Source organism: Neomonachus schauinslandi, chromosome 3 (assembly GCF_002201575.2).
Source record: "Neomonachus schauinslandi chromosome 3, ASM220157v2, whole genome shotgun sequence".
Lineage (NCBI taxonomy): Eukaryota > Metazoa > Chordata > Mammalia > Carnivora > Phocidae > Neomonachus > Neomonachus schauinslandi.
The window spans coordinates 103,136,111-103,162,756 of NC_058405.1; positions in this window are offsets into that span (position 1 = coordinate 103,136,111).

Consider the following 26,646-nt stretch of genomic DNA (forward strand, 5'->3'; position numbering starts at 1 on the left):
AGTGGTCTTAGAGTTGGCCAGTGCGAGTCCCCTTTAGACTGGCCCCATGTCCCTTTTGACATATCCCCCCTCATTCGTTGAGTACTTCCTTCCTTTCTGGCATGAAAAGATATTTGTGCTCTTTTTGTTCTTTCTCTGACTTAGCCCCAGAATCAGCTATTTTCCTTTTTGGAGAGGATGGCAGGCACCAAGCCAAAAATCTTGAACTTCCTCTTGTTTTATAACTTTCTTTTGACCTGTCCATTATAAATCATGTATTAATTTTCTATTGCTATGTAACAGCTTACCACCAACTGAACAGTTTAAAGCAACACAATTCATTTTCTTTCATTTTCCATGGATCAGGGGTCCAGGCACTGGTTAGCCACTCAGGATCTTACCAGCAATGATCAAAGTGTCAGCTGTGCTATGATCTCATCCAAGGCATAGGGTTCTCTTCCAAGCTCATCAGGTTGTTGGTAGAATTCACAGACTTGTGGTTTAGGGCTAAGGTCCTCCATTAGATAGAGGTCATTCTCAGGATCTAGAGGCCACTCTCGGGTCCCAGTCACATGGCCCTCTTACAACATGGCAGCTTACTTCTTCAAAGCCAGCAGAAAAATTTTATCCCAGTTTGCTGTAAGGAAATCTCAATCAACATGATGTAATTATGGGAGTTGACTATCCCATCATATTCACAGGTCCTGTTCACATTCAAGGCAAGGAGATTATACAGGGCATGTATACCAGGGGGTAGAACCTTAGGGGCCATTTTAGAATTCTGTCTCTTACAAACCATCAGCAACTTCTAAGAATTCTACTTTTAATATATATCCAAATCTGGCCCCTTCTCTCTGTCCACTGCCACCATCCTAGCCCATGCCACCACCATCTTTCCTTTATTCTGATGGTCTCGTGGTCTCCTTTATTCCATTTTTGCACCATATACCATCATCCAAGACTATCCAGACTAACCTTTAAAAAGGTTGGAACAGTTGGAAAATGATGCTTGATGCTATTAATTTCACTTAAATCTTCAACAGTGCCCTATTACATTCAGAGCAAAATCCACACTTTTTCCCATAGCCTACAAGCCTCTGCTTTATCTGCCCCTGTCTACCTATTGCATCAACTTCCTTTTGTTCCCTGGACATCATGACCTTCCCCCTCCTATTTTTCATTTAAGCCAAAGTTGTTCCCTCCCTGCCTTTTCAGTTAACTCTGAACAAATTTCTTTGGCTATTTGCATCTCAGTACACATAATATCTCTTTAAGAAGCCTTTCTGATCCTGTAAATCAACAACATTTAAGTTCAGTCACTCTGAATTACATCAGCCTATTCATTTTCTTCATCGTGTTCATCACCATCTGAAAGTGTATTGTCTATCTCTTTACTTGTATATTGTCTGACTGCCCCAAGTAGAATGCTAGCTCCATGAGGCCAGGGACCATGTCTATGCCAATCACTGGTATATCCCCAGTACCCAGTAGAGTACTGTGCTTTGTACTAAACAGGTGCTTGATACATACTATGAAATACATGGAATAATCAGAAATTTGTGAAGATGTTACCTTAAAGGACTCAGGCTCTGATGTCATTTTGTAATGTGAAAAACTATACGTACATACATACATACATACATACATATATACAAACATATTCTCTCTTTAAATTGTTTGTCTGAGAATAGGGTATTTAAGAATTAATATTAAATCATTCCATTTATTAATGTTAAAAGCCCTCTTTTGGACCCTGGAAGGAAAGTGTCACTACAGAAACAACTTTTTCACTACTTCAACCATTAGCAGCCTGATATTTTTGCAATAAACATCTGGCAATATTTTCCTACAGTGAATTTATATCCTGCTCCAGAAATTTATCACTATTAGCAACAATAATAAAAATCCTTGTTCCAGACACAGCACAAGTGGAATACTCCTTAACAACTTTGAATTAATGCTTCTGCCACCAACCACAAACATCCATATCCTTCCAAAGTAGTCCCTATCTTACTGGGAACATCTCAGTGCAAAAGTGCAGGACTCTTGCTTGCTGGCTCCAGAATGAGGTCACAGACTCAAGGCTCTTGCCCCAAGCTGGCACAAGGGGAAGGGACATGGGTAATTAAACTTGGATATGTTCTTTTTTTTTTTAAATGTTTTATTTATTTATTCATGAAAGTCAGAGAGAGAGAGAGAGAGGCAGAGGCAGAGGGAGAAGCAGGCTCCTTGCCTAGCAGGGAGCCCGATGCGGGACTCGATCCCAGGACCCCGGGATCATGACCTGAGCCGAAGGCAGACGCTTAACCATCTGAGCCACCCAGGCGCCCCAACTTGGGTATGTTCTAAGAGAGTTCTACCTGAAGCAGCTTCTGGTCCTCCAAATAATTCCAGTATCCTCCAGGTCTTTTGAGGGTACAGTCCTTAAGAACCTAACTAAAAAGAGTGTGCACTGATGACATTTTCTGTGGTCAGTTTGCTACGTTAAACTACTATATACAGTTTGAGACATTTAAGAGCCTCTGGCTAAAGGGCTAAAATGTAACAAGAATGCTTAGAAACTGTTTATATGCTTGATTTGTTTTACAGTGTTTTTGGTCTTTAGTTTTGATTGGATTGTTTTACTGAAACATGAAGGGCATTTAGAAGGCAAGAAAGTGAATAGGATACATTTGCAACAATATGCCCTAAAGCAACATCTTAATGTCAGAAGTAAATTATAACAACTTACATTACTGATGACATACATTATAATTCAAAGTCAGGGGAACTACATCAAGGTAGTTCTCACTATGATATAAAAAGGATTTTCTTTGTATCTTTTGCAGCTAGATGAAGACCTTTATTGATGAAAATGGTATCAACAAAAGGTAATAGAAGAAAATACATATCTCTCAGAATGCATGAAAACATTTTTTTTCCTGAAGCTTCCCAAAGCCTTTGCATCTATTCCCTAAAAATATTCTTTATTTCACAGATGGCATGGAATGAGTTTCTTCCAGTGTTATATATGTGTCTCGCAGGATGTCAAGAGCAAGTACATCTGACTTGATCCATTTTTTATGTAAGTATCCAATTGTTAATAGCACAAACAGTGATGACACCTATAAAATAATGCTTGTAACTATTAAAACTACTGGGGCCAAGGCTGCATGGGAATGGTTGAATCTGTCCTGACTGAATGCTTCACTGGGCACCTGTCAGAAGTTTAAGTGTGCCACAGACCCAGGTCTAATTCAGCTGCAATTGCATATGAACATATGCATGTGTGCACATACATACAACGAGAATAAAGCACAGGCAGTAATTGAGATTTGATAATTACCAAATATATCTTAATTGATATGATACTGCATTGGAACTTGATACCTATCAAAGGTGTGATTTTTAGACTCTATAATCGAAGAATACATGACCTACTGCTTTCATTGGACAATACTCTTATGATGTCTCCACATTTCTCCTTTATATATGTGGCCTCAACTTATGTTGACATTTTATAGTAATAATAATGAAGTAAAGTTTCAAAAAGTACCTAACTACTTGGTTAATACTTTGAGAGCTAATTCAGTCTTCAATTTAGATTTTAAAAGATTTCAATGTGAATACAAACATTATTCTTTCTTCAAATAAAAAAACAACAAAAAAGATAACCAGGAAAAGCATGTGAGAATTTGTTGTCATTTCTCTTTGTTTGTTTTTTAAGGGACTAAAGACTGTGTAGGCAAATATATCTAAACTACTTAGGCTGAATGAAATAACTTGAAAGCCTAAGTAAAACCTACTCCTTGTCTTTTAATTTGGTTTACTATTTCAGTTGTTCTGTGGGTTTGCCAGCTCCCTCTGCTGTTATTTCCAGGACTGGCTAAGAATGTCAGAGCTAAAAGGAATTTGGAGACCTAGAATATCAGCCATGGCAGTGCACCCTCAGTTCAAGAGAGAACCAACTAATTATATTCATATCCTCAGGACATATTAGGACTATATATAATAATGACTCTCCAAATTATGTCTGTGGGTATGTTGGCATCATTGGTTCTCTGGAAAACCTAGAAGAGGGAAAACTATTTTGTTTGTTTTCTTGCTGATCTAAAGACAGCAAAAAAGTTCCTTACTTAGAAGAGCTACTGTACTAGCCTACAGTGAGGAGCTAGGAGAGGTGAAGTCCTTCTACCATTTGGGATGATGTGCTTTTGAATATAAACTGTCTCACAACAGCCCTGCTTGGGAGTGAAGTGGGAGCTGCATGACTGGTTGGAAAGAAAATGTTTTGGCCGGGGCCAGTAGCCCATCTCATGAAATAGCAGATTGCTTTCAGTGCTGTGAAATGGTACCATGTCAGATAGCATCACTTGATGGAAAAGGCCAGGTTAGAGTCAAGAGGCTGGAATTCCAACAGTGAATATACTAAGATCACCTAATACTTGAATATCCTACCTTCACATACATATACATTGATAAGACTGAAAGGGCTCAATAAACCATTCTTCCAATGAGGAAACTGAAGCCCAAACTTACTGATTTAAGGTAATATAGTTCATGAAAACTAATTTTTTATTATGTGTATAGCCTTGCATATTCTTTAGAAAATACGTTGTCTCTAAACTGGAGGCATTTATAATGTAGGGCAATGTAAGGCAAGGCATAAAACTATAGCTTTGAAAGGGATTATGAAACCATCTGGAACAATGTGTCCAAGTGGTGTATCAGTCAATGCTTGGATATGGGAGCTCAGGTTGTTGTAATGTTGTTCTTCACATTGAACCACATTTGGGCCTTACATACACCTGCTATATGGGTGTCAGTCCATGGCTAAGCAGCCTTGCATGATGACTATGGACCCAGGCCTTCTTGCTAAAGACTCTGAACATTATTGCTAGTTCTTCCCTTAGAATCTGTGCTATGGGCAAACGCAGTCATTATCACTATAAAACTCAGGTCATGTGGAGTTGGAATTATTTTTATTTATTTTTTAAGATTGTATTTATTAATTTGAGAGAGAGAGAGGGCACAAGGTGGGGAGATAGGCAGAGAGACAAGCAGACCCCTTGCTGAGCACAGAACGTGAGGTAGGGCTGGATCCCAGGACCCTGAGATCATGACCTGAGACGAAGTCAGATGCTTACCAACTGAACCACCCAGGCACCCCAAAATTACTTTATTAATTTTAAATTTCTAGATGGAGATTTGTAATTGTAATTATTTATTTTAAGACATATATGCTCAGACCATCAAGAAAAAGATGATAATGAAAATCCCAAACGAGGATTGTTAGGTATTTAACATTTCTCAGAGGTGTAATTCTCTGTAGATAGAGAGTAAGGATGGTCTCTTGATGAATATTTACAACATGATTCTTGAAAGCCATGTGTAAATACCGACTGTATCTCATATAAGATGAAATACCCATTATATGTGCATAACATAATGCCTCCTATTTGACCTCAATCTTTCTCTGCTCTTTAAAAGTTGGTCCCACCATCATTAAAACTGGCCACCCCCAAACCAAAAGGGTGAAGATGAAATTTAAAAATCAGTTCATTAAAAACTAGGTCTCTCTACAGCAGTTGAGACAATCTAATAAGATTGGGTTTTATTCAGAGCACCGCTATAAAGAAAATATTTAATGACAGTAAATAAAATGTGCTTTTCCACAGTAACTAATACAGCAGGATCTTATTACAGCTGCGTAGATTACAAAGTTTTCAGATGATCCTATAATGGATTCTTTTTTCAGTTTTACCGAAGAAAGAAAAATAATGCATTATGTTTGTATCACACTTTATAAAGTATGACAGTTTTACATGTTATCTTATTTGATCTCTATATAATTACTCTGGGAAGGCATGGCAGGCATATTGATGCCCAGGCCTCAGCTACAGAGGCCCACCAAAAGGCTTGTTCCAGGTTGCATGGTTACCGAGCAAGTGGGAGGCATTCCTCTTAAACCAAGCACTTCTGACCCTAAATTCTATGCTCATCATCTCCCAGCATGATCAGTGTCTCTACACACCTGAGGTTTTCCTTGCTTAGAAGATTGGGGGGGGGGGGGGGAACAAGATGGCGGAGGAGTAGGAGAACTGGATTTTGTCTCCTCTCAGGAATTCAGCTGGATAGGGATCAAACCATTCTGAACACCTACAAACTCAACAGGAGATCGAAGAAAAGAATAGCAACAACTCTCTCATCAGAAAAGCGACCACTTTCTGGAAGGTAGGACGTGCGGAGAAGTGAATCCGAGGCGATATTCGGGAGGAGAGACGGCGGGGGAGGGGCCTCCGTCGGCCGCTTCTGGCAAGTGATAGAAACACGGAGCACAAAATCGGAACTTTTAAAAGTCTGCTCCGCTGAGGGACATCACTCCGGTGGCTAAGTGGGGGTGGAACCCTCGCGGGACAGTGTGGTCTCAGGATCCTCGGGGGTCACAGAAAGACCGGGGGCCCTGAGTGCAGCAGAGGTCCCAGGTACCGGAGCAGGGAAGCCGGCTGCAGAGGCGGAGCCCAGGCGCGGGCTCTCAGCTCGGGGTTGCCATAAACCGTGATCCGCGGCACAGTCGGGCCACTGCTCCTCCAGCAGGGACCCAACAAGCGGCAGATCCGGGGAGACTCACCTTCCTCCCCCGGGAGGAGCCGCGCAGGAGCGCACCGCAGGGATCTGCTGGGTTTGGAGACTCCACACGGGGTCAGGTGCCCGAGATAGAAATGCGCGGTCACAGGCCGGGTGAGCACAGAGTGCGGCCAGAGACCGGGGAGACGGGAGTGACTGACGGCTTTTCTCTGGGGGCTCACTGAGGAGCGGGGCCCTGAGTTCTCGGCTCCTCCGGGGCGGAGATTGGGAGGCCGCCATTTTCACTCTCCGCCTCCAAAGCTGTACGGAAAGCTCGCAGGGAACAAAAGCCCCGGAGAGCAAACCCGAGCAGATTACTTAGACAGGAAGGGGCAAGGGTGGGGCAATTCCGCCTCCGGCAGAGACATTTGGAAACCACGGCAACAGGCCCCTCCCCAGAAGATCAGCGAGAACAGCCAGCCAAGACCAAGTTTACCCATCAATGAGAACGGCAGAACTCCAGCGCTAGGGGAATACTGCACATAGAATTCATGGCTTTTTTACCATGATTCTTTAGTCTTTCAAAGTTAATTTTTTTTTAACTGTCTTTTTTTCTTTTCTTTCTTTTTTTCTTTTTTTTGAATTTTTCTTTTTCCCTTTTTCAACCAACATCTTATCAATCCCTTTTTTTAAAAAACATTTTTATTTTTCATTTTTAGAGTCATATTCTATCCCTTCATAGTAGTTACCCATATTTTTGGCATATATATATAAGTTGTTCTCTCTTTAAAATTTTGAGATAGTTTCTTCTAACAGATTAAAATATACCCTAAATCTCTAGTATATGGTGTTTTCTACTCCCCTGCCTGATCACATTCGCTCCCTTTTTTTTCCCTCCTTTTTCTTTTTTTAAATCCTCTTCTTTCTTTTTTCAAACAACTTCTTATCAATTCCTTTTATAAAATTTTTTATAATTTCCATCTTTACAGTCATATTCCACCCCTTCATCATATCAACCCTTATTTTTGTACATATATAAGTTTTTCTTTCTTTAAAATTTTGGGAGGCACTTTCTTCTAAAAGACCAAAATACACCCCAAATCTAGTGTGTGGCACTGATCTATATACCAGCCTGATCATATTTGATCACATTCTGTTTTTTTGTTGTTCTTGTTGTTTTGTTTTGTTTGTTTTTGTTTGTTTTTATCTTTATCTTTTTCTTTTTTTTCTTTTTCTTTTTTCTCTCTTTCCGTTTCTTGTTCCACTGCTTCAGGTCTTTTCTGATTTGTTTAGAGTATATTTTCTGGGGACGTTGTTACTCTGCTAGCACTTTGTTCTCTCATTAATCTATTCTCCTCTGCACAAAATGACAAGACAGAAAAAATCACCTCAACAAAAAGAACAAGAGGTAGTACCGACTGCCAGGGACCTACTCAATACTGACATTAGTACGATGTCAGATCTAGAGTTCAGAATCATCACTTTAAAGATACTAGCTGGGCTTGAAAAAAATATGGAAGTTATTAGAGAAACCCTTTCTGGAGAAGTAAAAGAACTAAAATCTAACCAAGTAGAAATCAAAAAGGCTATTAATGAGGTGCAATCAAATAAGGGGGCGCTAACTGCTAGGATAAATGAGGCAGAAGAGAGAATCAGTAATATAGAAGACCAAATGATGGAAAATAAAGAAGCTGAGAAAAAGAGAGATAAACAACTACTGGATCACGAGGGCAGAATTCGAGAGATAAGCGATACCATAAGATGAAACAACATTAGAATAATTGGGATCCCAGAAGAAGAAAAAAGAGAGAGAGGGGCAGAAGGTATACTAGAGCAAATTATAGCAGAGAACTTCCCTAATTTGGGGAAGGAAACAGGCATGAAAATCCAGGAAGCACAGAGAACCCCTCTCAAAATCAATAAAAATAGGTCAACACCCCGACATCTAATAGTAAAACTTACGAGTCTCATAGACAAAGAGAAAATCCTGAAAGCAGCTTGGGAGAAGAGATATGTAACCTACAAGGGTAGAAACATTAGATTGGCAACAGACCTATCCACAGAGACATGGCAGGCCAGAAAGGACTGGCAGGATATATTCAGAGCACAAAATAAGAAAAATATGCAGCCAAGAATATTATATCCAGCTAGGCTGTCATTGAAAATTGAAGGAGAGATAAAAAGCTTCCAGGACAAACAAAAACTAAAGGAATTTGCAAATACAAAACCAACCCTACAAGAAATCTTGAAAGGGGTCCTCTAAGCAAAGAGAGACCCTAAAAGCAACATAGACCAGAAAGGAACACAGACAATATATGGTAACAGTCACTTTACAGGCAATACAAAGGCACTAAATTCCTATCTTTCAATAGTTACCCTGAATGTAAATGGGCTCAATGCCCCAATCAAAAGACACAGGCTATCAGACTGGATTAAAAAACAAGACCCATCGATATGCTGTCTGCAAGAGACTCATTTTAGAACCAAAGACACCCCCAGATTGAAAGTGAGGGGGTGGAAAACCATTTACCATGCTAATGGACACCAAAAGAAAGCTGGGGTGGCAATCCTTATATCAGACAAATTAGATTTTAAACCAAAGACTGTAATAAGAGATGAGGAAGGACATTATATCCTACTCAAAGGGTCTATCCAACAAGAAGATCTAACAATTGTAAATATCTATGCCCCTAACATGGGAGCAGCCAATTATATAAGGCAATTAATAACAAAAGCAAAGAAACACATCGACAACAATACAATAATAGTGGGGGACTTTAACACCCCCCTCACTGAAATGGACAGATCGTCTAAGCAAAAGATCAACAAGGAAATAAAGACTTTAAATGACACACTGGACCAAATGGAGTTCACAGACATATTCAGAACATTCCATCCCAAAGCAATGGAATACACATTCTTCTCTAGTGCCCATGGAACATTCTCCAGAATAGATCACATCCTAGGTCATAAATCAGGTCTCAACTGGTACCAAAAGATTGGGATCATTCCCTGCCCATTTTCAGACCACAATGCTTTGAAACTAGAACTCAATCACAAGAGGAAAGTCGGAAGGAACTCAAATACATGGAGGCTAAAGAGCATCCTACTGAAGAATGAATAGGTCAACCAGGAAATTAAAGAAGAATTAAAAAAATACATGGAAACCAATGAAAATGAAAACACAACTATTCAAAATCTTTGGGATGCAGCAAAGGCAGTCCTAAGAGGAAAGTATATAGCAATACAAGCCTTTCTCAAGAAACAAGAAAGGTCTCAAGTACACAACCTAACCCTACACCTAAAGGAGCTGGAGAAAGAACAGCAACTAAAGCCTAAACCCAGCAGGAGAAGAGAAATAATAAAGATCAGAGCAGAAATCAATGAAATAGGAACCAAAAGAACAGTAGAACAGATCAACGAAACTAGGAGCTGGTTCTTTGAAAGAATTAACAAGATTGATAAACCCCTGGCCAGACTTATCAAAAAGAAAAGAGAAATGACCCAAATCAACAAAATCATGAATGAAAGAGGAGAGATCACAACCAACACCAAAGAAATACAAACAATTATAAGAACATATTATGAGCAACTCTATGCCAGCAAATTAGATAACCTGGAAGAAATGGATGCATTCCTAGAGATGTATCAACTACCAAAACTGAACCAGGAAGAAATAGAAAACCTGAACAGACCTATAACCACTAAGGAAATTGAAGCAGTCATCAAAAATCTCCCAAAAAACAAAAGCCCAGGGCCAGATGGCTTCCCAGGGGAATTCTACCAAACATTTCAAGAAGAATTAATACCTATTCTTCTGAAACTGTTCCAAAAAATAGAAATGGAAGGAAATCTTCCAAACTCATTTTATGAGGTCAGCATTACCTTGATCCCCAAACCAGACAAAGACCCCATCAAAAAGGAGAATTACAGACCAATATCCCTGATGAACATGGATGCAAAAATTCTCACCAAAATACTAGCCAATAGGATCCAACAGTACATTAAAAGGATTATTCACCACGACCAAGTGGGATTTATCCCTGGGCTGCAAGGTTGGTTCAACATCCGCAAATCAATCAATGTGATACAATACATTAACAAAAGAAAGAACAAGAATCATATGATCCTCTCAATAGATGCAGAAAAAGCTTTTGACAAAGTACAGCATCCTTTCTTGATCAAAACTCTTCAGAGTATAGGCATAGAGGGTACATACCTCAATATCATAAAAGCCATCTATGAAAAACCTACAGCGAATATCCTTCTCAATGGGGAAAAACTGAGAGCTTTCCCCCTAAGGTCAGGAACGCAGCAGGGATGTCCACTATCACCACTGCTATTCAACATAGTATTGGAAGTCCTAGCCACAGCAATCAGACAACAAAAAGAAATAAAAGGCATCCAAATTGGCAAAGAAGAAGTCAAACTCTCACTCTTTGCAGACGATATGATACTTTATGTGGAAAACCCCAAAGACTCCACCCCAAAACTGCTAGAACTCATACAGGAATTCAGTAAAGTGGCAGGATATTAAATCAATGCACAGAAATCAGTGGCATTCCTATACACCAACAACAAGACAGAAGAAAGAGAAATTAAGGAGTCGATCCCATTTACAATTGCACCCAAAACCATAAGATACCTAGGAATAAATCTAACCAAAGAGACAAAGGATCTGTACTCAGAAAACTATAAAATACTCATGAAAGAAATTGAGGAAGACACAAAGAAATGGAAAAACGTTCCATGCTCATGGATTGAAAGAACAAATATTGTGAAGATGTCAATGCTACCTAGAGCAATCTACACATTCAATGCAATCCCCATCAAAATACCATCCACTTTTTTCAAAGAAATGAAACAAATAATCCTAAAATGTGTATGGAACCAGAAAAGACCCCGCATAGCCAGAGGAATGTTGAAAAAGAAAAGCAAAGCCGGCGGCATCACAATTCCGGACTTCCAGCTCTATTACAAAGCTGTCATCATCAAGACAGTATGGTACTGGCACAAAAACAGATACATAGATCAATGGAACAGAATAGAGAGCCCAGAAATGGACCCTCAACTCTATGGTCAACTCATCTTTGACAAAGCAGGAAAGAATGTCCAATGGAACAGAGACAGTCTCTTCAACAAATGGTGTTGGGAAAATTGGATAGCCACATGCAGAAGAATGAAACTGGACCATTTCCTTACACCACACACAAAAATAGACTCCAAATGGTTGAAAGACCTCAATGTGAGACAGGAGTCCATCAAAATCCTAAAGGAGAACACAGGCAGCAACCTCTTTGACCTCAGCTGAAGCAACTTCTTCCTAGAAACATCGCCAAAGGCAAGGGAAGCAAGGGCAAAAATGAACTATTGGGACTTCATCAAGATAAAAAGCTTTTGCAAAGCAAAGGAAACAGTCAACAAAACCAAAAGACAACCGACAGAATGGGAGAAGATATTTGCAAATGACATATCAGATAAAGGGCTAGTATCCAAAATCTATAAAGAACTCATCAAACTCAACACCCAAAGAACAAAGAATCCAATCAAGAAATGGGCAGAAGACATGAACAGACATTTTTCCAAAGAAGACATCCAAATGGCCAACAGACACATGAAAAAGTGCTCAATATCACTCAGCATCAGGGAAATCCAAATCAAAACCTCAATGAGATACCACCTCACACCAGTCAGAATGGCTAAAATTAACAAGTCAGGAAACGACAGATGTTGGCGGGGATGCGGAGAAAGGGGAACCCTCCTACACTGTTGGTGGGAATGCAAGCTGGTGCAGCCACTCTGGAAAACTGTATGGATGTTCCTCAAAATATGAAAATAGAGCTTCCATATGATCCAGCAATTGCACTACTGGGTATTTACCCCAAAGATACAAAAGTAGGGATCCGAAAGGGTACATGCACCCCAATGTTTATAGCAGCAATGTCCACAATAGCCAAACTGTGGAAAGAGCCAAGATGTCCATTGACAGATGAATGGATAAAGAAGATGTGGTATATATATACAATGGAATACTATGCAGCCATCAAAAGGAATGAGATCTTGCCATTTGCAACGACATGGATGGAACTGGAGGGTATTATGTTGAGTGAAATAAGTCAAACAGAGAAAGACATGTATCATATGATCTCACTGATTTGAGGAATTCTTAATTGCAGGAAACAAACTGAGGGTTGCTGGAGTGGGGGGTGGGGTGGAAGGGATGGGGTGACTGGGTGATAGACACTGGGGAGGGTATGTGCTCTGGTAAGCGCTGTGAATTGTGCAAGACTGTTGAATCTCAGATCTGTACCTCTGAATCAAATAATGCAATATATGTTAAGAAAAAAAAAAAAGAAGAAGAAGGTAGCGGGAGGGGAAGAATGAAGCGGGGGAATTCGGAGGGGTAGACGAACTATGAGAGACGATGGACTCTGAAAAACAAACAGGGTTCTAGAGGGCGGGGGGGTGGGAGGATGGGTTAGCCTGGTGATGGGTATTGAGGAGGGCACATTCTGCATGGAGCATTGGGTGTTATGCACAAACAATGAATCATGGAACACTTCATCTAAAACTAATGATGTAATGTATGGGGATTAACATAAGAATAAAAAAAAAAAGAAGATTTTTGGGAGAAATTGGGTTCTTATTACATGGTTTTGAATGCACTAATAGGCCACTGTGCTCTCTGTAACCTCAAGGACTTGAATTATAAAATGCCTGATGCCACACCAGGTATAGTGTCATTAGCCCTATTCTTCCAAACCAGTGAAATAAAAGGATTTTTCCATGTTTTTCAAACACATAAAATGCAGAAGACAGGTTGCCTGGGTGGCTCAGATGGTTAAGCGTCTGCCTTCGGCTCAGGTCAGGATCCCAGGGTCCTGGGATCGAGTCCCGCATTGGGCTCCCTGCTAGGCGGGGAGCCTGCTTCTCCCTCTGCCTCTGCCTCTCTCTCTCTCTCTCTCTCTCTCTGACTCTCATGAATAAATAAATAAAACATTAAAAAAAATGCAGAAGACAGGCAAGGATTCAGCATTTTTGGAGTTTGTTGTCTACATACAAATCCAATTAGAAAATGACTATAACTTGAAATTAATGAGTAATAAAATCTCTTTAATTGTTCTGGTTTTTGTTTATAAATGTTAAAACACAGTACATGGTTATTTATTTTCTATTTAGCTAGTAAGGACTTGGACCTTCTGTTTTCTTTCACTGCTAATACGGACGGACATACTATAATTCATGCTCATGGCCAGTCACCTGAAAAGGTTATGATATTTTCATTCATATTTCATTCATATTGCTATTTTCAAGTTCTTCACTTCCTTTGCCAGAACGTGTACTCCCTCCTACACCCCACTGAAAAGAAAAAAAGCCAGTGAAGAGTCAGGTGTATGAGGTTTTGTGTTCCCCCCTCCTGTCTTTTATCCTTGATTTTTATATCAGTCATAATAAAATATCTTTCTCTTCTGGAAATTGTTCATCTCTCTATGCAACAAATTTCTGTTGAGAATGAATAAGAATTACATTTAATAATGAATCTTCTAAGCCTTCATTTCCACCTGTGTTTGTCTGTGTCTGTGATGGGGGGTGACAGGGAATGTGAAGTATTTTAAGGAGGTGCTGATGAAGAAAAGTGAAGATGATTCATTTGACCAGATTTGAGTCCATGTATAAATTCAATCAACTTTCTGACAGATACCTCCATGCACGTTGTTCTAATTCTTTGTCTTAGGTTTTTTTTGTTTTTTGTTTTTTTTCTTTTTTCAGGCAGTGCTATGGTCTGAATATTTGTGTCCCTCAAAATTCATATATTGAAATCCTAGCCCCTGAGGTAATGGTGTTAGGCAGGGGAGGCCTTTAGGAGGTGATTAGGTAATGAGGGTGGAGCCCTCTTGAATGGAATTAGTGCTCTTAGAAAAGGGACCCCAGAAAGCTCTTTGGATTCCTTCCACCATGTATGGACATCAAAGGGCCCCTCTATGAATTAGAAAGTGGCCTTTCACCAGACACCACGTCTGTGCCAGTGCCTTGATCTTAGACATCCCAGCCTCTAAAACTGTGAGAAATAAATTTCTTTTGTTTATAAGCCACCCAGTTTGTGGTATTTTGTTATAGGGCAAACAGACTAGGAGTATAGATCCCTTCAATTTTAAGCAAAGTACCAAAGTGTCTTGAAAAAAGGTTTGGGTAATGAAATATTGAATTGTACAGTTTTGTACTAATCAGGAGAAAAAGAAAAACGAAAAACAAACAAACTTGTGAACTCATTAAGAAGTATTTGTAAGACAGGCAGGGTTTTCCACCCCTGTTCTGATGACTTTGAAAGGAGCACAGTCTGTTCCTATAAAGCAATAAAGTCATCAAGTCCACGTGGATGATCTTCTTTGTTATTTAAAATAGGCTTTAAGAGTCTTTCCACATGAGGAAGGCCCATCTGATAGAGTTACTTAACAAGGCATTTATATTCTTAATACGTTGCTGATAAATTCCATTCAAAATCAGAGGCAGAGGTGATGCAATGGTCAAGATTATGACCAAGTTTTAGAAGTTCTTTAAAGTTACCATAAAGTGTACTGTTTTGAATATTCACTACAAGACTCCATGGCACACACATTATAAAGCCAAAGTATAATTAATCATAAATTACTACTATACCGGTTTGATTGTTTATAAAGAACTTTCTTATACATGTCTCAGTTCATAGTCATAGCAATCTGAGAAGACTTGTGGCACAAAGTTGAATGGGCAGTGTGACAGGAATATCACCTGCAGTAGCCTTAGCTGTGACTTACTTCCCTCACTTACACACTATGTTCTAACTACTGGTTAGACCATAGAGTTAAGCATTGGTGGTAGTACATTTGTTCATATATTTAATCCTATTTACTTAATAAATATTTATTATGAAAACTTTTTTTCCTGAAATTTCTACCTTTAACTCATGCCATCTGATTATGTGGACATACTGAGGACATAGTAGCCAATTCATCACACATATTGACAGGAAACTTACACTGTAGGAGGGTTCCACATGCAGTAACTGGCCATTGGAAAACCCAGATAAAAGTTCTTCCCAACTTTGGAGAACTGGTTTGAGACTAGTCAAAGGTGAATCAGATTTATTTGCCTAATTCTCCCAAACTTTTCTTATCAATCATAGCATTCTTATTTTTGCAGTTCAGTGGCAGTCTAGGAAGGAATACAATCAGAAGGTAAGTAAAGGCTTTTCTTTCTAGACCTCCACTTTCAGGTGAGTAAAAGTGAGCACTTGTAATCCATTTCCTAAACATTCGTTCAGCAACAAACACTGAACACAAAAGTCAACCTCTCATATACACATTCTTGTCTACTTTGGTGAAAGCATCATGAGTTTGTGTGAGCATTTATGTAGAGTATGTGTATCTTTCAAAATGGACCTAAGATTTCACTAAATTTTGTGAAAATGATGCATGCACATAGTTTAAAAAATCAAATTGTACTATTAGGCTTACATTAAGAAACAGCAATATCAACCTCTTTTCCAATCCTGCTTCTCACAGGCTATTTTCTACTCTTTAGGTATATTTTCTGCTATTTCTAAAATATATGTTTTTAATTCATATTATTTCATCAATATTTCAATTTCAAAATTTTTGCACATTTAATTAAAATGTAATTGATGCATGATAAACTGGATATTTTTAAAATTTATAATTTGATGACTTTTGACACACACACACACACACACACACACACACGCTCATGAAAAGATCACCATAATCAAGATAACAAACATTCCCATCACTCCCAAAGGTCTCTTCATGCTCCTTTGAAATCATCCTTCCTTCTGTAACTCCAGCCTCCTCATCCCCAGGCAAACATTTGTCTGTTTTCTGTCACTAAAGATTAGTTTATTTCTAGAGTTTTATACAAATTGAATCATATAAAATGTACTTTTATAATCTGGCTTTTTTCATTCAGCAGAATTATTTTTATATCCACTCATATTGAATCTGTACCAAAAGTTCATTTCTTTTCATGGCTGAGTAGTATTCCATTGATAGGATATACCACTATTTCTTTATCCATTCAACTATTGATGGACATCTGGTTATTAAAAATTAAGCTACTATGGGAATGCCTAGGTGGCTCAGTTGGTTAAGCATCTGACTCTTGATTTTGGCTCAGGTCATGATCACAGGGTCCTGGGATCCAACCCTGCACCAGGCTCCCTGCTCAGTGGGGAGTCTGCTTTTCTCCCTCTCCCTCTGCTCCTCCCCCTGCTCACTCTGTCTCTCTCTCAAATAAATAAATAAATAAATAAATAAATAAATAAATAAATAAATCTTTTACAAAATAAAGCTACTATGAATACTCATTAGACATTATTTTTGACTTCTTACTTGGTAATTAAGGTTTAGCTCTCTTACAATTTCCCCCATTCACTGTTTTCTTTCCCCAACAAAGTTCAATTATGTGTTAATTTTGGAATTATAACAATATTCACTATTTACATTATTTTTTTTAATATTGTATTTATTTGTTAGAGAGAGAGAGGGAGAGAGCACAGGCAGGGGAGCGGCAGGCAGAGGGAGAAGCAGGCTCCCCGCTGAGCAAGGAGCCCAATGTGGGACGCAATCCCAGGACACTGGGATCATGACCTGAGCCAAAGGTAGACGCTTAACGACTGAGCCACCCAGGCATCCCTATTTACATTATTTTTAAATGCAAACATTGGTCATTGCTGAACCTAATAATGGGTATATCTAATTTTATTTTCTCTTACGACTTTTTGTTGCCTCACTTTTTCATTTGTTTATTCTCATATAGACCTACAAATAATTATCTCTCACCATCCAACAGCCTCTCAATATCATTTAGCAAATGGTAAAATGTACTAGATGAGCTATCATTTCTATTTCATACTGGAAATTCCTGATGGAGCCCTGCCACGTCCTCCTCCTGGAAACTTGCTCTCCTAGTCAACGCATAGCTGCATTTACATTGCTTTTGTTCTGGGAATTCTTTTCACTTCCGTCCTGGGTCAGGACCTGATTTCCCATGTTGTCCTCTTTCACCCTTATTTTAGTGAAACTCATCCTCCAGTATATTCCTGAGATAAGTATATAGGGAAGAGGTTAAATATTTTTATTCTTTGCAAGTATGAAAATTATTTCTTTCACCTGGTTCACCTGGGAGAGATTTACTGCTTGAAAATTTTTTTTACTCTGCATTATAAAAGCATTGTCCATTGTTTTCTAACTTCCAGTGTTGTCACTAAGATAATCAATATCCTCATATATAATTGTGACCATTTTTTCCACCTAGAATATTTTTAGCATCTTGCTCTTTTTCCTCACGTTCAAAAATTTTGCGGTGATATATCTTGTTACATTAATTTCCCTGAGCATCCTTTTAATCAACAGAATTATATCCTTGTTTCTATAAAATTGTCTGGCATTATTTCTTTGGTATCCTCCCCTGCCCCCCCAAAAAAAATCTATATTCTTTTTCTTCTTTCTCTTTTTTGAAACTTCTATTAGTAGCATATTGGGTCAATACTGGCCCTGTAATTTTCTGATATTTTATGTCTTACAGCTTTCAATTATTTTTTTCCTTAATTTTAGGAAGAATCTCCAACTTTATCTTTCAACCTTTCTACTTTTTAAAAAAAATTTTCAGTGTAATTTTTAATTTCCAAAGACTTTTTATTCTTCTTTTATTTCTCCTGTGTTTATGGGATCTTATTATTATTTTATAGATACATATCTTTATTGATCTCTTAGAGAATATAAAATATATATCAAAATCTATATTTACAATCTTGTTGAACTGCATGAAATTGCTTCTATTTGATCATTTTATCTACAAAAATAGCAGTTTCATATGGTTCCATCTAATATATCTATCTATAAATATATTTTTGTGTACACACACACACTTCTGTTCTCTGCAATTTTCTCTGAGTTTATTTTTAGTATTTATTGATTTTGAGTCCTAATTTTTTTTCTTTTTGAGAGAGAGAGAGAGAGTGAGCATGTGAGTGGAGTAGGGGAGGGAGAGGGAGAGACAGGGTGAGAGAATCTTAAGGAGGCTTCACACCCAGCCTAGAACCTAACATGGGGCTCGATTTGCTCATGACCCTGGATCATGACCTGAGCCAAAATCAAGAGTTGGACACTTAACCAACTCAACCACCCAGGTGCCCCCAGAGTATTTTTTTTTTTTAATTTGTTCACTGCCCTATCTCCAGTCAAGTCAATACAAAAATTAACACCACAGGGGTGCTTGGCTGGCCATGCTGGTAGAACATGCAACTCTTGATCTCGGGGTCATGATTTCAAGCCCTACTTTGGGTTTAGAGCTTACTTAATAATAAACAAATAAACAAACACCTCAGGGTGCTGAGAGATCTTTGAGGAGTCACTGAGTTTTCAGTTTGTTCTGAGCTATCTGGAGGTCCAACTGCCCCCTGGAGATCAGACTTTCACTCTGAATTGGGGCATGACTAGACATGTTATAGGTCTTTACAGAACTCAAAAGGATAGAACTATGAGCATGGCAAAAATTTATTCATAGGGGATGTATTAGTCAGGGTTCTCAAAGAAAGAGAACCAACAGGAGAGAGAGAGAGGAGATTCATTATAGGTATTGGCTCATGTGATTAAGGAGGCCAGAAAGTCCTAAATGTGCCATCTTCTAGCTAGAAAACCAGGAAATCTGGTGGTGTAATTCAGTTTTAGTCTAAAGGCCCAAGAACCAGGGGTGCTTAATGTCCGTGGGCAAGAGAATATGGATGTCCCAGCTCAAGCAAAAAGAATGACGTGTTCTTCCTCTACCTTTTTGTTCTTTTCAGGCCCTCAATGGATTGGATGATGTCCACCTGAGTGGGGAGTGTGATATTCTTTGCTCACATTCAAATGCTGATCTCTTCTGACAACACCCTCACAAACACATCCATAAATAATGTTGTACCAAATATCTGCACATCCTTAGCCCAGTCAACTTGACACATAAAATTAACACCACAGGGGTGCCTGTCTGGCCATGTTGGTAGAGCATACAACTCTTGATCTTGGGGTCATGATTTCAAGCCCCACTTTGGGCTTAGAGCTTAGTTAATAATAAATAAATAAAATAAATAAATAAAACAAATAAAACAAATAAATAAATATCATGGGTGCTAAGCAGATCTTTGAGGAATAATGGAGTCTATTACCTTTTTATAATGGTATAAAGCCTGTGGCTTCAGAACCTTCTGATCCATGGATTTCTTGCACATTAAACTATTTTACCACAGTTCAAATGTACCTTTGTGAGGGAAATAAAGTCATTGATGGTCAGGAAATGCTTTTCTATCTTTGTTTTGAGATTATACTGGCAAAGCTTGCTTAGTGATCTATTAGTACCAACGGGAAAGCAATCTTGAACCAAGTCTGAGTTGTCATTCTCACCAATTTTCAAAGTCAGGCTGGCCCTTTTTGGTGTGACTTAATCACCCCATTTTCAGCTCTGTACTCTAGTCACCCATTTGAAGTACCCAAGACTAATTTCTGAGAACTTCTGTGATTATCTGAGGGCCTATGATTGACTACTTGTTTGTACCTACTTCCACCTCTGTAGGCATTTAGGATTGAAGTTCTTCCTTTTCATTTCTGTTATTCTAAACTGTGTTGGCATTTATCCTTAATTAACTGGTTTACCACTCCTGGTCTCTTTGTTCTTATGGATTTATAACTTTTGTTTGTTTGTTTCTTTACCTTTATTTTGGTAGGATTGAAAGTGGAAGCAGATATAAATGTATCTGTTCTCTGCCATGCTTATCCAGTTACCTTATATCATACTTTACAAAAATATTATCTTATTAAAGCATTATTCATATACAATAAAGTCCATCTTTTTTATAAGTGTAAAATTTTATAATATTTTTAGATCTTAGATGTTTGAAATGCCCTACTCAATAGTAACATGCAGATCCATCATAATTACATATGTCTTTTTCTATCTTAAACTCACATAGATAAATACATGCATTCTTCCCGGTAAGAGTGGAGGAATTATAATCCCTTAACATTTAGAAGAAAATAACTGTTGATGTTTGTCATAGATTTGAATGAAAATAAGTGGGAAACCAATATGGTTGGCAATATATCTAACTATAATGAGACCAATAGCAGAGCTATTGTTTATGGATAAGCAATCATGATGAAAACAGGAGTATATCCTATACTGCAACAGTCAATAATGCTTAATTGGTTCCTATCATTTTTTAAAAAAAAATATAAAAAGAAGCAGATAAGAAATATACTAGTTTTGAAGCAAGACAAAAGGAAATGAGCAAAATTGGGATTTGACCAAATGATTCCTGCCTAAAGTGGTACAAAAGAGTATATATAAACATCACAGAGGCTGCATATTTGTAGCACATGCTCTTTTAATGGTTGCTGATAAAGAATGACAGGCACTTTGAGTGCATCTGATACATTTCTCCAAGGAGCCCACTGTTCTCTTTGGAAATACTGGACGGGAGCATACAACATATCTTCCAAAATTTCTGAACATATGTGTTTTATTTTTTTAATTTTAAGCGATGCATAAATGCAAATACTTTTACCAATTTTCAGTGATAAAGCCTTTAGTATGGGTCTTCTAGTTGGAACCATAAACTTAGTCATCTGCAGACATGAGGCAGGGATATAAACACAGATATAAGAAAATAGGCAATGGTGAATCACAGAATGGCATAACCTCATAAAGACACTCAAAAATAAAATATCTTTAAAATGTATGAAAATAAATTTTAAAATGAGTAGATAAATTAAAAATAGATAATTAAATAAAAATAAAATAAAGCAAACCTGAGTCTTGAGGTGCTTATAGTCTGCAGGCAACTAGTTTAACCTCTAGTTTAGGAAATGATGGGTGAGTTCTCAGAAACTGACATCCTTAAGAAACAGCAGATAGTCCCGCTTCGGGCTCCCTGCTCGGCAGGGAGTCTGCTTCTCCCTCTGACCCTCCTCCCTCTCATGCTCTCTGTCTCTCATTCTCTCTGTCTCAAATAAATAAATAAAATCTTTAAAAAAAAAAAAAAAGAGGGCGCCTGGGTGGCTCAGTTGGTTAAGCGACTGCCTTCGGCTCAGGTCATGATCCTGGAGTCCCGGGATCCAGTCCCGCATCGGGCTCCCTGCTCGGCAGAGAGTCTGCTTCTCCCTCTGCCCCTCCCCCCTCTCATGTGCTCTCTCTCATTCTCTCTCTCAAATAAATAAATAAAATCTTAAAAAAAAAAAAGAAAGAAACAGCAGATATATCCTGCACCTAATTCTCAACTCAAAATTAACTTAGATTTCCTATTTAATCTTTTTCTCACTTTTTTTCCTTCCTTACAATGTTTTCCTTTTTCCTACTTCTCTAGTGTTTGCTCCTTATGCTTTTGTCCCTTTCTTTTTTCCTCTTTCTCCCTTCCTTACTCCACCAAGATGTGAAATGTTTTATATATAACTACTCTTATAAAGGTTGAATCAAACTGAATCTCCCTAAGTGGCTTTTGTCCCTCATTAAAAACTTTAGATGGCATTTCCTTACCTATAGCACTATAACACAGAGACAATATTGCTGGGCCTCCTATTCAAAGTCTTCTTCAACTGATCCCTACTTGCTCTGCTAGCCTCATCTCTTAGGACAGTAGTTCTTCCAGTATCCCAGACTCACAAGACTATAGCAGCCAGTGAGCATATAGTGCATACTACTTACTCCCCACTACTCATCTGTGTTCCTTTACTTTGCCTGGAACATGCCATGAATACTGTAGGTATTTTAATAAATATGAGTTGAATTTGAATTTTCTGTTATCAATTTGGAAGAAAATGAGTTGGAATATTACTATTTCTCAGTTAAACAATTTAAAAGCCAATTAAATTAAGTCACATTTCGCTTATGACTTTTTTCTTCTTAATATCAAAATAAAGCTGTTAAAAATATAAAAGGCATCCTTGTCTGCATTTTCATGCTCTGTTGTTTTGCTTGTTTGTTTAGACATGGCACTAGGTGTTTGATTCTGGCATGTGTTGATGGGCATGGATAAAAAGCAAGAAGTGAAATAGATTTCCAAGGTCAGAAATTGTTGACTAGTAGACTATAGTCCACTTTCACTGCTAAGAGATTTTGCTTCCAATGTTTTAATTATTCTGGGCTCTTCTCTATTATATGAATTTGCTATATAAATTCTTATGCTTTCATTCATATACGGCACCCTTTCTTTCCTCAATTCTCTGGGTAGAATCTTGCAAAGAGAGTAAACAGACATTTCCTTGCCATTTACAAAGGGCTTTGTTTGCCCAAGAAGTCCATAATTTAGACACTAATGAAATATGAAATATGCCACATTATACTTTGAAAATGACCTTGTATCAATGTCAAATGTGGAGAATGAGTGTTCAGGGAATTTCATGGTTTCTATCCAAATTTTATGCCTACTTCATAGAATCTTTTATCCACACTTATATGCCTTGATGTGTTTATAAACATTAAAAAGAACAATTTAGTTTGTTTTAAAAATCTAAAATCGGACTTATCTATGAGACACACTTCAGAACACAAACCAATTTTGCTATAGTAATACTGTGTCAATACTTCCTGACAGAAGACAAATGTTGTTATTATTTCACCGTTTCTTACCTTTGTAAAAGTTTAGAATTTTACAAAATGATTCTTCTTTACATGTCAAAACAGTAAGTTGATGAAAATAAAAAAAAAAAAACTACAGCAATTTTTATATCTGGTAGCAATGATGGATAATCCAGGTGTGTTGGGTTATAAATGGTATACATACATATTGATAACTTAAAAAACAGTGAATATAGTTTTAATGGAGAAATGTATTTTTTAATTTTAAGTTTTTATTTTAATTCCAGTTAGTTAACATACAGTGTAATATTAGTTTGAGGTGTATAATATAGTGATTCAACAATTTCATACAACACCCAGTGCTCATCACAGCAAATGCATTCCTTAATCCCCATCACCTATTTCACCCATCCCCCCACCCACCTCCCCTCTGGTAACCATCAGTTTATTCTCTATAGTTAAGAGTTTGTTTCTTGGTTTACCTCTTTTTTCTTCCCCCATGTTCCTTTGTTCTGTTTCTTAATTTCCACATAGGAGTGAAATCATATTTGTCTTTCTCTGACTGACTTATTTTGCTTGGCATTACACTCTCTAGATCCAACCATGTTGTTGCAAATGGCAAGATTTCATTATTTTTTATGGTTGACTAATATATAGAGAGACAGAGAGAGAGAGACAGAGAGAGAGAACATCTTCTTTATCCATTCATCTATCAATGGATACTTGGGCTGCTTCCATATCTTGGCTATTGTAAATAATGCTGCTACAAACATGGGGTGCATGTATCTCTTTGAATTAGTGTTTTTGTATTATTTGGGTAAATACCTAGTAGTATAATTGCTGGATCATTGGGTAGATCTATTTTTAACTTTTTGAGGAACCTCCATACTGTTTTCTACAGTGGCTATACCAGTTTGTATTCCCACCAACAGAGTACAAGTGTTCCTTTTTCTCCACATCCTTGCCAACACCTGTTGTTTCTTGTGTTTTTGATTTTAGCCATTCTGACAGGTGTGAGGTGATATCTCATTGTAGTTTTGACTTGCATTTTCCTGATAATGAGTGATGTTGAGCATCTTTTCCTGTGTCTGTTGGCCATCTATATGTCTTCTTTGGAGAAATGTCTGTTCATGTCTTCTGCCCATTTTTAATTGGATTATTGTTGGAGAAATGTATTTTTTCATCAAATCACAGATAATTTTTTTTAAAAGATCACTGTGACTTGTTTCGCTTTTATTTGATTAGATATTCTCCATGAGAGAAGATTGACATCAGAACTATCTAAAAGTCATCAGTCTCCATCTAGTAGTTAATTGGCTGGCATATAGAACAAATAGCTGGGGAGTTTGTTAGCACTCAAGAAAATTAGAAAAGAGATAAAATTATGCTTCGGGTTTCCATCTTTTCTAAGCTTTTTTCTAGATTTCCTTTCCTATTAACCACCCCCAACACACACAGAGTCACTTAATATTTTCATACTATTGTAGCCCTTTTCATAGTGGATATCTGATAAATTCTTTCAGGGAAGATGCTTAGGGATTTAATGTGCTATAATGATAAGAATAATTAGAAATTCACAGAAGAGCCCAAGAAAGAAAATGAATACAATGCATAACTCACTATTTGCAGGATTTAAGAAATACTTGGAGGAGAAACTTTCTAGAGCTTTAATCTCAAGATACAAAGACAAGTCTTTCTCTGAGATGATGTCCATAAACTTATAGAGAAACAATAGTGTTAGATTCATATCTTATGTTTGAACTGGAGTGTGATCAGGATAACTGGAACAACTTTGGTTTTGTGGATGTTTAGGCTGGAGTGCTCCCAATAATTATTCACTTTTACCAAGAGGATGTTATACCTAGAAATTCTGCTCCACTTCCTTGTATCCACCCATTCCTAGTGTTATTGACCTCATTATTTTCCAAAGGCAGGGGCTTATTCCATAGAATCTTTCTTATCTCCATATAGGCAATTTTCCAAAATAACTGAGCTTATCAATTCCTTCTGTAAAGGAAACTGATTCCCATGGATCAGTTAATTCCCTGGACAACCCCTAGGATGACTAAAAAATTGTTTCATCATCAATTTAATTGTTGGTTCCCAAACCTTTCGTGCCAGTTGGACTTGTTATTATATTATGTAATTTAATTAAATAGTATGCAAACTTAAAAAATAACTAAAATAAAATAGTATGCAAATATGAAAGTAAAAAGAGTTTTGTTGTGCCTATAAATAATAAATTGAAAGTTTTCCACAGACTCAATAACTGCTAGTCTTAAGAAAATTAAATTGGAATAGATAAAGACAAAAATAATTTACAAAAATTAAAAGAATTTTTGAACTCTGCTTCACATATTTCTTTAGCTTTTTTTTTCTTTTTAAAAATGTGAAATTGGAAATTATGGAAAATATATTATGCATATGGTTTATGCAAGAAATAGAACTCTGATCATGAACCTTAGTCAAAGAAAAGTCATTGGTCCTACATCAAAAAATTACCATATGATTTTGCATTTATATGTTAAGTGTTCAAAATTGTTTAAGGTATATTTGTGACATTTTTGTAAGCCAAATTTAATCTTTTAATATTATTATTAAAGACTAGGTACTGATCTAATCACCTCTGAGAAATAAGCTTCTATGAAATGTCAGTGGAGGAGATCTTTTGGCTGGCAAACTAACATCACATGAAGTCAGAGCACATGATATGAAATTAGGAGTGAAGAAAAGGCTGCAGATTTAATGAAAGAGTCCACCCTTACTGGCTCAATGATTCCTGCAATCCCTTCTACACAGCACAAATATTTTTAGAAAAAACTTAATCTGTAATCATCTCTAAGAAAGAGAATATGCTAAGTGGCAAGTGATGGAGGTCAGCTTTATAAATGAGGAAAAGAGAAAACAGACTGGTGTCTTGTTTCTGTAGAAGTGGTATCTCAATGGGAGTGTAAGAAGTAAAAATTCAGAATGGGGGTTGGTTGTTTATGTTGTGGTTGAGTTGAATCCAAACCTTGATGAAGTCAAGGATAGTCAGCTTTCATATTGCATTTAATTGAGAGTCAGAGCATAAAGTATGTTCTTGGAAGACTAAGCAACAAACAGCATTGTAAGAAATAGGCTCCCACCAAGAACAAATACTCCCTTCTTCCCTCAACAACAGTTCTGTAGTTCTCTTTTTTCCAACTAAAATATAAACTCCATGGTCAGGATCACATTCCTTGTGGCTAGAAGAAAGCCTAACATATTGATGATGCTCAAAAGTTGTTTATTGAATCATGGCCTGAATTCTTTCTCTATTGTATTAACTTGTCCCCCTTCTCTTTCTCTTCTTACCTTTTAGTTCTTAAATTGTCCTCAGACCCCTCCATGGTCAATGCAAACAGTTAAAACTAAAGATACTTGCTCCTTCCCAACACCATGAATTTTTCATTTACTACACAATTAGCAACCTGCATGGTGTTAACAGTTATTATTATTATTATTATTATTATTATTATTATTATTATTATTATT